This window comes from Microtus pennsylvanicus, chromosome 15 (genome assembly GCF_037038515.1).
Source record: "Microtus pennsylvanicus isolate mMicPen1 chromosome 15, mMicPen1.hap1, whole genome shotgun sequence".
In the NCBI taxonomy this organism is placed as follows: domain Eukaryota; kingdom Metazoa; phylum Chordata; class Mammalia; order Rodentia; family Cricetidae; genus Microtus; species Microtus pennsylvanicus.
In genome coordinates, this window is record NC_134593.1 from 2,026,655 (window position 1) to 2,039,319 (window position 12,665).

The 12,665-nt window shown below is 41.1% G+C and overlaps 1 protein-coding gene across 2 annotated transcripts in view; it reads right to left on the reverse strand.

Annotated features, from left to right (window-relative positions):
- The window catches only part of Gng2 (G protein subunit gamma 2), a 105,044-nt gene that overhangs the window by 19,845 nt on the left and 72,534 nt on the right, over positions 1 to 12,665 (reverse strand). Inside the window, exon 3 of one of the 2 annotated variants that reach the window (XM_075949175.1) lies at positions 10,327 to 10,429. The exons of the other annotated variant lie outside the window; for it this stretch is intronic. The gene's annotated coding sequence lies outside the window, so the exon portion shown is untranslated. The remainder of the gene's footprint in view (positions 1 to 10,326; positions 10,430 to 12,665) is intronic. 2 annotated transcript variants of the gene reach the window in all.

Genomic DNA, 12,665 nt, shown 5'->3' on the forward strand with positions numbered 1-12,665 from the left:
AAGAAGGGCGGAGTCAGAGAGAAGCCATGGAGCCTCTGCCAGAGACAGAGGTGCTGAAACTTTGCTGGTAGGTCATGACCTCATCGTGATGCACAGATTAATGGAGATGGGTTAATTTAAGATGTAAGAGTTAGCAAATAAGAAGCTAGAGCTAATGGGCCAAACAATGATTTAAATATTATAGTTTCTGTGTGATTATTTCTGGAGTCTTGGACAACTGGGAACAAACAAGCAGCCTCCTTACAACAGAAAAAAGTCTATAAATTATCTGTTTAGTAATTTTTTCATATATAATTCTTCAAGATAAAAGAAGACATTATGTATAATTCTGTCTTGAGTCCCTTCTAAGACAGTTAGAATAGTGTGAATGCTGCAAAACAAGCCTCCCAATATTTTTAGTGTAAGGCAATTAACTGTTCCCTCAACTTTGTTTCAAAGGATTTGGAGATAATACAATGAGGGAGGAATTGAAGCAATGTCTGAAGCAACAAGGAACTCCAAACTGTGCCTTCAGATACTTAAAGATAAAGAAAGGGAGAAATTATGGTAAAAAAGAAGAAGGAGGAGAATAAGAAGGAAAGAAGAAAGAAAGAAAGAAAGAAAGAAAGAAAGAAAGAAAGAAAGAAAGAAAGAAAGAAAGAAAGAGGCTTGAGGGATGGTTCAAATCGTTAACGAACTTACTGCCAAGTCTGACGACTTCAATCCCTTGAAGGCCCACATGGTGAAAGAAAAGAAATGATACCAGCCAGTTTTCCTTAGATCTCCATATGTGCACCCTAGTGCATGCACACACACACACACACACACACACACACACACACACCAAATAAATTTAAAGGCTATGATTTAATCAGCATCATTAAGAACTAGTCATTGCACAGGGATAATGTGTTTCCAAAACCCAATAAATATTTAAAAATCTAGCAAATCTTGGCTTTGTCAAGATGGAGTATTTAATATTCCAGTCAACCTGAGATAGAAACGGCCATGGTCTCTAAGCCCCTGGACAATGATTTGTGAAGCTAATGTTTCTGCCGAACTAGAATTCATCCATCAAATTAGAATGCAGATAATCATAGAGTGACTGGACCTGCCTGGACTTGAAAGGGATTTAGAAGCTGTGGCCAACTATTCTTCTGTCTTGAATTGAAACTAAATGATATATTAAAGCAAAGCACAGACCATAATTTGCCTGCCAGCACTCTTTCCTCTATTAATTAGTAATGGCACTTTTCCTTTTTATTCCTTTCCTTGAGTGTATATGTGTGTGTTACCTGTTTGTGTATGCTCATAAGTCATATGTGTATGGGCATGTGAGTGTGTAGGCCAGAGGTTAATGTCAACAGCTCTTAACCTAATTTTTTGAGACAGATTCTCTCACTGAATACAGAGTTCACTGATTTTTCTAGGCTGGCTAGCCAGTTAGCCCGATAGGTTCTCCTGGTTTTACCTTTCCAATCCTAGGATTACAGGTATAGGCCCCTGTGCTCAGTGTTTTTTACATACGTTCTTGGAATAGAAACTTGGGACTTCATACTTCCTTGGAGAGCACTTTACCAACTTAGCTGTTTCCCAAGTCAGCATTCTTTTCTGTTTCACAGAGATTACAGGAACCCTGAAGCATAGCTGAGTATTATCTATGGAATGATCTGTTTTCCAGCCTCACTTGCAGCTAGAAATAATTATCTAAGTTTTGGTCAAGGAGTGATATCCTTGATGGAAGGACTTAGCCCTCATTGTCATTTTCCCTCCTGTTTCTGGCCACCTTGAACATTTCAGGATGAGTAAGAAGAATATGCATTTTTTGTTTTTAAGTTTTAGCGTCATACCCTTTCTTTTTTAATAAAAATTCATTTAAAAATTACATGTCTATTTGTGTGTGTATGTGCACGTGTATGCTTGTACAGGTAGAGATTAGAAGAGTATGATTCTCTCTAATTGTAGTAGCTATGACATCTGCATCATTTCGCAGCCATCATGTAGTATGGGATACATATAATTACATTCTTGAATTTTGATATCTCTCCTTTCCCTTTCTCCTTTTCCCTCCTCATTTTAATAATCTACCTTAAGGCAATTTTGAATATCTTTAGTCCACACCCTCTACTTGACCCACTAGCAATGATCAAGGAAGGCATTCGGAAGTGTGTGAGTACTTCTAGTTGTGACAATATTGTATGTGGTATGTAATGCGCTGATGCAGACACTCTGTTCTTTGAAGCATACCCACAACAATGAGGTAGTTGTTCCAAATGCCCCTGGTGCCCTGCTGGAAAAACACTCAAAAAACAGCCATTGACTCATACACAACAAAGCTGCTCCAAGAACACACATCATGCAGAAAGCATCCTACCTACTTGTAGAACCTGATATTTTATGATTCCCATGGCCCTCATAGTGATGGATGAGTGCTAAGAGATCATGATTCTCATTAGCTTCTCTGTGCTTCCTGCTTATTTAAAATAGAACATAGTCTCTTTGTGTAGTGTCCTGGTAGACTAAGATTATGCTGAGCTAAGTTTGCCCATAAGAAAACAAAGAAACAACAATAGAACCCCCCAAACCCCACAAATATCTCTAAAACAGTCACAGGGATTATATGTGAGGGACTGGTAGAAGTCTGCAGGAATGTCACATCCCACCTGAATTCCAAATGCAAGAAGCAAACACAAAGCATTATTGTATTCCATTTATGAGTCTCCACCTACTCCAAGGACCAGAAAAACTATATGGGGGTGATAACATTTCTCTTTTCTCAAAACACATTCAGCACTTTCCTTTTCTTCAGGAGGAATATTTTGGTTAAAGAACCGTACATTTTCCTGTCACTTGGGCTTTGTCAAAAAAAAGCATACAGCCCTTGAATTCATGGCCTAAAGATAAATACGTGTTTTGAAATTGGGATCTTTGCCTTGGAGGTTAATTGTAGGTTAATTGTAGAGTATTTTATTCTTTTCTTTTTATCCTTTAATAGATTTTATTTAAGCATTCAGATAAACTTCCTAGGAACTTTTATTTTAATTACAACTGTGCATTTCTCTGTACCATGTTTTTATGTTTGCAGTAGGTGGGGGAGGTTGATTAGTTTGTTTTATATTAAACTGGTAATAAGCAATTTATAGATCTAAAATACCTATTATAGGGTATAGTCTCCCAACCACTTGGAGATGTGGGAGTCCCCTCTGTATGCTGTGTATACCATTGGCTAATAAAGAAACTGTCTTAGGCCTGTGCAGGGCAGAATATAGGTAGGCAGGAAAAACTAAACTGACTTCTGGGAAAAAAGAAGGCGGGGACAAAAAGAAGCCATGTAGCCTCACCCGAGACAGATGCTGAAACTTTACCCAGTAAGCCACAGCCTCATGGCGATACACAGATTAATAGAAATGTGTTAAATTAAGATGTAAGAGTTAGTCAATAAGAAGCTAGAGCTAATGGGCCAAACAATGATTTAATTGATACAGTTTCTGTGTGGTTATTTCAGGGCTGAGCAGCCAGGAACAAATGAGCAGGCTCTCACAACTTGGTAATGTCATTGTTATTTTCATTTGTTGGCTAGCAATATTATTGGTGTTTGGTGGTTTAGTTCATTTTAAACTGGAAGACCAATTGTTAAATGTACCAATTAAAAAGTTTTCAGAGATTCTACAGTGATTCATTCACATATATATCTGTTCTAAGGAATCACACCATAATCATCCAAGTTGAGCTTGGGCACTTTGGCCACTATTCAAATTTATTGCAAGTACACTGACATCAAACTGACATTATATATTATATACAATACATATCATAAAGGAAATTCTACATTATATATTATATATACCATCAAATTGATTGCTACATATATATATATATATACATACATACATACTGATGAGATTAGCATGTATACTAACACTTGAAACAGAACGTGTAAGATGGGAGGAACATGAGTCAAATAATCCCACACTAGCTCTTAATAGGGTATACTAAGGTTTTCTTTATTAAAAGGGAAACTCATGGATCACAATGAGGAAACAGAAATGGAACCCAACATCCAGGTGTTGCAAGCAGGAAGAGGCCCAACTGGAGGAGGCCAAACGGGCGCTCCTGTGGGATTTTGGTACCTTGCCTCGCAAATGCCGTTCCCCATCACCTCCCTGTTTTGTTTAAATAAGAGAGTTCCAAACCCAATACAAAACTATATATAATAAGAACAGATATCAAGTATAAAAATTAGTATTACAACCAGTATAAACAATATTAAGCAAGAAACAAATGCTAAATGTTTCAATAATTATCCTATCCTAAGCAGTTTAAGTCTTGTATTAGAGGCTTGGCTAGATCATAAGAGAAAGGTAACTAAGACTATGTAATCTTCAGCCCCATTGAAGGCCTGAGAAGGGAGATAATAAAACTTGTGTAGGCAGGAAGTGCAATCAAGCAGCTTCCAAAATATTCAGTAGATGACAGAGACAACTGGCTACCTGGACAATCACCCATATTATTTAAAGCACTGCTTAGCTCATTAGCTCTAGCTTCTTATTGGCTAACTCTTACTTCTTAATTTAACCCATTTCTATTAATCTGTGTATCACCATGAGGCTGTGGCTTACAAGGTAAATTTCCAGCGTCTGTGTCTGGTGGAGCTACATGGCTTCTACTTGACTTCTTTCTCCCAGAATTTAGTTTATTTTTCCACGCCTAGCTCCGTTCTACTCTATCATGGGCTCAAAACAGCTTCTTTATTAACCAATGATATTCCCAGCATGCAGAGGGGAATCCCACATCACACAAGTATCCACTCTGTTAATCACTTATTATTATTATTATTATGAGTAAGCTCACACTAATCTACATGTGTTTTCCCATTTAATTTCCTTTTTTAAGGGTACAATAAGGTTTTCTTTATTAAAAGGGAAACTCACAGATCACAATGAGGAAACAGGAATGCAACCCAACGTCTGGGTGTGCAAGCTGGAGGAGGCTGCGTAGGTGCTCCTACAAGCTTTTTGGTACCAAAGTCACACCCAACCTGGTCCAGCCTCTCAAAGGCCATTGGCTAAAGGAGGTTACTCATCAAATACTAGATTATATATACTTACAATTTTACCATCAGGACACTAGTGAACTTAATGCCAGTGGCTGTAGTATAAATCAAATAATGATAAAACATGAATTTGCCAGTCTCATGGTAGATTTTGGTCTTGTATCTCTTCCTGTTAACAGTTGGCCACTTGGACTTGGAAACAGCAAAATAGCACATCGATCTCTGCCAATTAGCACACATCATTTCCTTTGGTTCCCCAGCAACAAGGGACAGTTTAAATCAATACAAGATATATCGTGAGTTACTGCTTCTCCCTTAACACTGCCATGCCCTGGGTATCTGGGTTAGAATCCACATTACTTTGCTTATCCAGTCCCAGTCATGTACTTCAACAACTGGGTGATCACAGAGATCTTCTTGGTGTCGCAGTGTCTTGGTTTCCTTGCCTTTGATCGCTTTTGAGCAGCACTGTGAAAGTTTGAGGAAGAGAAAGAAAACAGATTGGGCAGTGTATGTATGCAGTGTGTGTGTGTGTGTGTGTGTGTGTGTGTGTGTGTGTGTGTGTATCCACACCAAGAGCAAGGAGAAGTTTGCATGATTTGGGGCTTCAAGAGTCACTGATTTGTGTGTAGGAGACAGGGAAGGTAAGGGATGAGAGACAGAACAGAGAGGGTCAGGAGGAAGGGTATGGAGGCTCCCAAGAGCAGTCCCCAACCCCGAATGCTCTCTCCTGGCTCTTGTCTTTCACTAAGGGACAAGGAGTTTGTGTGAATACATTTTACTTGTACACCAAAAATTTGCCAAGTGTCACAGTTGGGCCAGGTTCATTCAAGCATTATTCTCTTTAACCCACAGCAGGGAAGTGTGAGCACCATCTCCCTCCTCCTAGGAAGTCAGTTTCCTAGGAGGCTTGGATTGTGTGCACTTTCCAGTTCACAGCTTCAGAAGCATTGGCCTGCTCCTAATCTGGGTCTATGGTACCTGTTCAGTCATTTTCACACACATAAAAGCATTTCTTATGCTCTGTGAGTCTCTGTAGCTAATGTGAATGAAATCAACAACCAGACTTGCTATTGGGCCAAATGGGAAGAACACTGGCCCAGAAATGACTTCAGATCCAAGCTCTATTTCCACAAGATTTCCCTGGAGAGTGAATGTGGCTTAAGGAAAGAAAGAAGGCAGGCATAATGTCTGTATTCTCCATGGTTGCCTTTCACTCTGCAGGGGGGCTGCTTCCATTGTGTGGGTGGAGAGGAAGACAGAGCTTCCCTGAAAATTGCCTTTGCCAGAAAAGACAACTCTCTGCTTCCCAGCAAATTGCTGGGTTTTTTTTTTTGATAATATTAACAAGATAGAGCCTTCCTAATGGACACAGGCTAGGTGATTGTCATGGCCTTCACAAAAGACAGGCCTTGATAAAAATATTTCCTTCAAAGTCACAAATTTTGTAAAAAGAAGCGGAAGGGAAGGGAATAGGCTGTATTGTCACCCAAACATGACATATCAGCTTTACATTTTCATGTGCGCCTTGCATAAGGCAATGGCTTGTTAAGGTAAATGGGAGCTGGCATTATTAGATACTAGGTAAGCTTTGTTCCCACCAAGAAAAGATTAGTATTCCATATGATATATGCTGTTTTTGTTTGTTTTTTTAATAAATTATACATACGGAAGCCTAGACCATGAACCACAGGATCCTGAGGACAGAGAAATACAAACTAGTTTCTATGAAAATGACTGTTAACCTACCATGCCTAATCCTCTTTAATAGCAGGCAGTGGGGGTTCTGACTTGCAGCAGCCTTCTGCTTCCTTTAGGAGATTATCTATTGGCTAATTAATTTCTTTATAAGAAGCCATTGCCTCATTCTTAAACCTTTAGTAGATCCCAAACCTAAAAAAAAAAAAATGGTTCCTGGAGTTCCGTAGACTTCCGTGGCTGAGCTGCCTCGTCGAGGCTCCAGTGTTCCCACTTACTTACTAAATGAGACAAGCCAGCAGGTCTTCAGAGATGCTGAGCTCTCCAAATGTGCACTGGGCCTGTCCACTCAAATTTGCTTTCATTGCTGTATTGTTTGGGTGTTCCCTTGATGCAAGTGACAAATGGCACAAGACTCAGGCATCGGGAGACAGGAACACTGGATTCTAGGAACACTGGATGCTAGGGTGGAAATGCAAAAATGCCAGTCTTCCTCAGCTTCTCTCGCCTATCAAGAAAGTGAACATTTCACAGGTGGGCCGACACCATTGTAAAATATGGAGTACTGTGCAAAGAACAGAGAACAGTGACTGTCTGTGGAATGACCACTGAGCATGGTGACCTAAAAATACTACACACATCTACATTCCATACAGCAGAGAACACAGACAAAGAATCAAGGAATAAGAAAGGCAAAGAAGAAAAATCTATGATCTCTATTAATAAAGAAATTAAATAATAAATGAGAACTTAAATAACTCAGGGTGGGATGGGCATCTGCTTTGGAGGAGAGGGTAAGGAAATCCTCACATCTACCACTGAAATTTCTAATTAATATGGACAACCTGTCCTATCAAAAGGATGGATCAATTGAAAGTCAAGTATTGAGTACCTGTTAAGGGTGGCATCCAGAAGCAACAATCACGTGGTCTATTAAGTTTCTACAGGAACCAGAGGGTAAGCGATTTTAGAACAAGCTGTGAGCTTCCTCAATGATGATTCTAGGACAACAGCCTCTATCTCACAGTTCGCTTTTTCAGGACAAACCCATGTCCACAAATGCAGCTGTTATGGTTTCTTTCTTTACTACTTACTTTCTTTCTTTTGGGGATGGAGAAGGTTTGAGACAGGGTTTCTTTGTATAGCCCCAGCTGTACTGAAACTCACTCAGTAGACCAAGCTGGTCTTGAACTCAGTGATCCGCCTGCCTCTGCCAGTGCTGGGAGTAAAGGCGTGTGCCACTACCACTTGGCCTGGAAAGGTTTCTTGTACCAGTGAATAAATTGGCAAGCCTAGCAGCCAGGCCTATTTCCTGTATGCAAAAGACTGACAGCACCCCCAAAAAGTGTTTCTAGCCAGAGAAATGCTGCCTACCCTGGGCCCACATCACCATCTCTGATCTTCAGGCAAATCCTCCATTCTCCCAATACAGTTTGTGCCTATAGCACCCATGGTGATTTTGTCGTGTGTCTTTTCTGTAACCTTCTAAGCTCCTTCAGCCCACAGCAGTCCAGAAACCTGCAGTATAATCCTGCAGAAACCTCCAGGATAATCCAAATGGTTTCTCTTTTTTGTTATTGCTTGCTGACGGGCACTATTAAAGATCATTATTTTGCTCAGACATTTATACAGTAGATATTCATTAGACCTGCTACAGAACCGCCACAATAGCTGTGGTATCTAGCTTCATTATATAGTTTGCTCTGGTTTCCCCCCAAGGGCCCTTGCACGTGCTGCCTCCCCTGCCTGCAACGCTACATTTGTTGTCAGGTAGTACAGCTCACGAACTTTTCTGACTCAGGCCCAGGCTCAAATATCAAGTTTCCTGATCATGCCTCTGGAAAGGCCTCGATTCAGCTCCTGCCACCCCTTGGCACACCACTCTGGTTCTTTTATTTGGTGAACTATAATCCCTTTGTAAAGTATTTAATTAACTTAGTTATCAACCATTTCTTTCCTTCCTTAATGTAAACTAAGAACAGCAACTTGAAATTCCTCACAGTAGGTGCCTACTGAATACTAATTAGTACTGTTTTATTGACTCCTATGCTCAGCCTTCTTCTACAGTTAAGTGCCTGGCAAATGTATGCCACCCTTGAAGACAAGTAGCACCTCAGCAGAGACTCCCGCTTTATCCTACCACAATGCCCTTGGATACATCTAACTGCCGGGCTCTTTGGTGGCAGATAGGCCACATGTCAAGTACCCAAAAGGGTACCACCCAGGTTCTGAGTCTAGCTCTTCTCACCTTTGAGTATTTGCACATTCTTGAGACAAACAATAAGCCTGAGACCAGTGGGCCATCATCCCTCTTACTATTTTGTGATAACCACTCAGGAAGGGACTGAGATCTGCAGGGGACCAGATGCAATCGAGGATAGGTTGGGTTTTGTCTTTTCCCAATAACCAGTAACACACATGCTCCATTAGAAATACAGACTTTGGTCCAGCTAGGATCTCTTCTATCAGTCTATGAGCATTGGTCTCCGACAGAATCACAGCCATGGACTCGAAGGCCATGCGTGCCCCTGACTATGCAGCATAGGTGGTTCAGCTTCCTTTTGATAGTTTACTATTAGGGAGAGTAGGGAGCACATTTCTACTCAATTCTCACTGTCTTGCCTTCTCTCCTGTCATTTCTCTGGTCGGCCTTCCTACCTACTTTACCTTTGCTCTCTTTCTCTTTTGTGGTGTTAAAGACTGAGTTCAGGACCTCAGGCTTCATGCTTGCTAAGCATGTGTTCTCCCACCAAGGTATACCATACTACTTCCTTGTTTTCCATTTTTAAAAAATACTTGTTGTTTGCTTAATGTGTATGTATGTGTGTGTCCCACTGCTGAGAAAGTAATGTTAGCTAATATGTGGTCATTTTCTGGGCCCCGTGCAAGGCTGACTTTCTGGAGTGAGTTCTTTTTATCTATACTGCATGAGTTACCACTATACAAACGCTCCCTCTAGAGAATGAAGTGACTTTGAGTTTTTCCTGTCATACATGTGTCAAGGTTTATATTATACATCATACTAAGCAGTCCCATCAGCAATGCTACACAGAAAAGAGCCTCCTTTTATCCCTGCAGTCAAAACTGCTTTAAATTCCTTCTCCAAGTACATAAAACTAAATGGCCATGCCAATATCCTTTTACTAATAAGAAGTGCTTAGAGGCAAATGTGGGAGGGGTATGTAACTTTCCATTCACAACATCACTCGGGTAGAGTGTAACAGTTACTGCCTTTGCTTATTCAGAAATGCCCAAGGTGGTGGGATGGTGAACCAAGAAGAAGCCTTCTCCAGAGAGCTTTACATTTTCCCCAAAGGATGGAAGAATTTACTTGACTTGGGAGCTGGGTGCTAAAAAAAAAAAATGTCAGGATGACACACAAATTCCACTCCTGATCTTGGTGACAGGTTGTGGGCAAAACACAGAAATACTGAAAATACTATATATAATTATCATGAGGATCTCTGGAATATCTCACTATATGAGAAAGTATTACAAAGTCCAGGACAGAAAAATCCACACTTCTGGGTCCAAAGTTTTATAAAGACAAGCTCAACTTGCAATATATACACCATGCATGTGTTCCTTTACCTCACCTGGGGAGCCAATAACTGTGCAGTTCCAAAACCATCATCACCGCATGTCCTAATTTAGGGAACTGGTAAGCCATGTCTGATGTTCATCTTCTTCCATTCCATCCTACCATCATAGAATGAGAATCTTAGACACCAAGAGCAGTTCTGAAAGGGCCAATCTTAGGTACCACACCAGAAATCCTTAAATCCCTGCCTTAAACAGAAGCCAAACATTGTCCTGAAGATACAACCATCTATCCAAAGCTGGAATCTCTTTTATAACTGCCAAGTAAACACTTTAAGCAATTGTCATACAGGTTTTTGAAAGCCCTCCTAAACTACAGTGACCAGAGTGACATTATTTTACTTAACAAACATGGGTTATATTTGGGGGGCGGTGACTAGCTCATGGAAAGAAGTCATCACCAGGAACTGGTTGAGGATTTTTCTGGAAATAGACAAAAAAAGCCTCTAATACACATTTCTTTCATCCACTTTAAATAGACATGCAATATGAGACATTTGAAGCCTATTGAACCACGACCTTTATGTTGTGAGTAAATTAAACACAGGAGACAGAACAATTATCTGAATTGCCTTAGAAAACATGACTACAAAGAAATATCTGAACCAAGTGCTCAAAATCATCGTTATCGTCTCTAACCTACTTAGATGCTCTTATTTACTGGTCTTGAAATCTTAGAAAAGCATTGACAACCCCTTTCCCTCACACTGGGAGCATTATTGAGGTCCAGACTTCTCGCTAAGTTGTCTTTTCCTCCCCTTCAAATCATCAGCCACAACTAGAGCAACCCTGTGAGGAGAACATAAAGGCAGAGTCAGTGAGGGGCCCTGATAACCTGCCAGCTCCCAGGTGGGGTCTGGTGGTGGCTCTGTAATGAGATCAAAGGCACCAGCCTTGATTTGCTCACCTTCTTATATTGTTTATGCTGTTTTACCAAGACTTAAAATGAAAGGGGGAAAAGTGAACCACAAAGGCTTCCTGATTAGAGTGTAAATGGTACTTGCTGAGCAAGTCTCTGCACGTCAATAAAATAGGTTTAATGTTGTACAGAGGGAGGAAAGATAATTGTATGGATCTCCAGGGAGTTTTCACAGGACATTTTTCTTTTGTAAATGTGGCATCTTGTGATGGAAATTGGAAAGGAAAGACAGAGAATCTGGGAAAGTAGCAAAGCCAAGAGGCTGCAACCTGAGACAAGGCATGAGTAGATAGCCCTGGCATGCAGACACAAGAAGCAACTGAAAACATCAGAGTAGAGAGGGACACAGTGCAGAAGGCTCAGGCTCAAACTCTGGATCTGAATTTCAGCTTTACTGAGTGACTTGTATGAGCTACTTCATGGAGGGATTTCCAGTACTGTTCATGATGACTGCTAATTCCTTTCTGGTTCTTTCTGTTAGCCCTCTTATTTATTTTTTAAGAGACCTGGTGTGGTATTACTTTTCCTCCAGTATTGGTGAGTCCCACAGATCTGGGCTCTGTAAGATTTTGGACACTCCAAAATCAAATACCTAAGAAACATGGGTAACTATATGGAAAATCTCTGAGGCCAACAGCAGCACAGGTAAAAAGGTAATTTCAGACATTCCCACCCGAGGTGTCCTTTTCCAGCTTTCCAGACCACTCTTGGGCATGTACCCCAGCTCTTCTTTGATCCAGCTCCCTAACCCCACCTCAGACTGCTAAGTTTACTGCCTTTCCACGGTCCCTTAAAGCTGTCAGACCTTACCAGGCTCCCATCCCAATGTCTCCCCTTGTCACTCCCAGCAACCTTGCCTGGCTCTTTCTCCATCACACCTACTGGTAAGACTCCCTCTACCCCAGGCCTGGCTAGAAAGTGTGTTTAGGTGGATCTAGAGAAGTTGAAGGGTGGTAAGTGAGCACACACCACGTGGCTCAGCTCAGTGAGAACCCAGAGTTCACTACAGTGGATCCTACTTCCCACCCACATATCCATCCCTAGCTGCCATTGAATGATTTTTCCACTCTTCCCTTCTCTCCTCAAACCTCTTGTACCTCCTTGTTCCCTGTGCCTATTCTCAGCTGGTGACTTTGGTTCTCATCTCAGTAAGAACACAGCAACAACTAGAGGAGAATGTGCCCGTTCCCCAGTGATATCCCCTTCTCCCCACCTGAGCATCCTCCTTCTAAGCTTGACTTCTCTTCTCTGGGGTGAGTGAGTGACTCCTGCCCTGTATCATGGTGACTCCCTCTCAGGGAATCACTGGGTCCCATCTTCTGCTTCTGAAGGTCCAGCCCCTTGCGTTTTATGCTTCTGGTTCTCTCTGACATTAATAGTTGCTTTTGTCTCTTTATTGAGGCACTGCTATCAGTA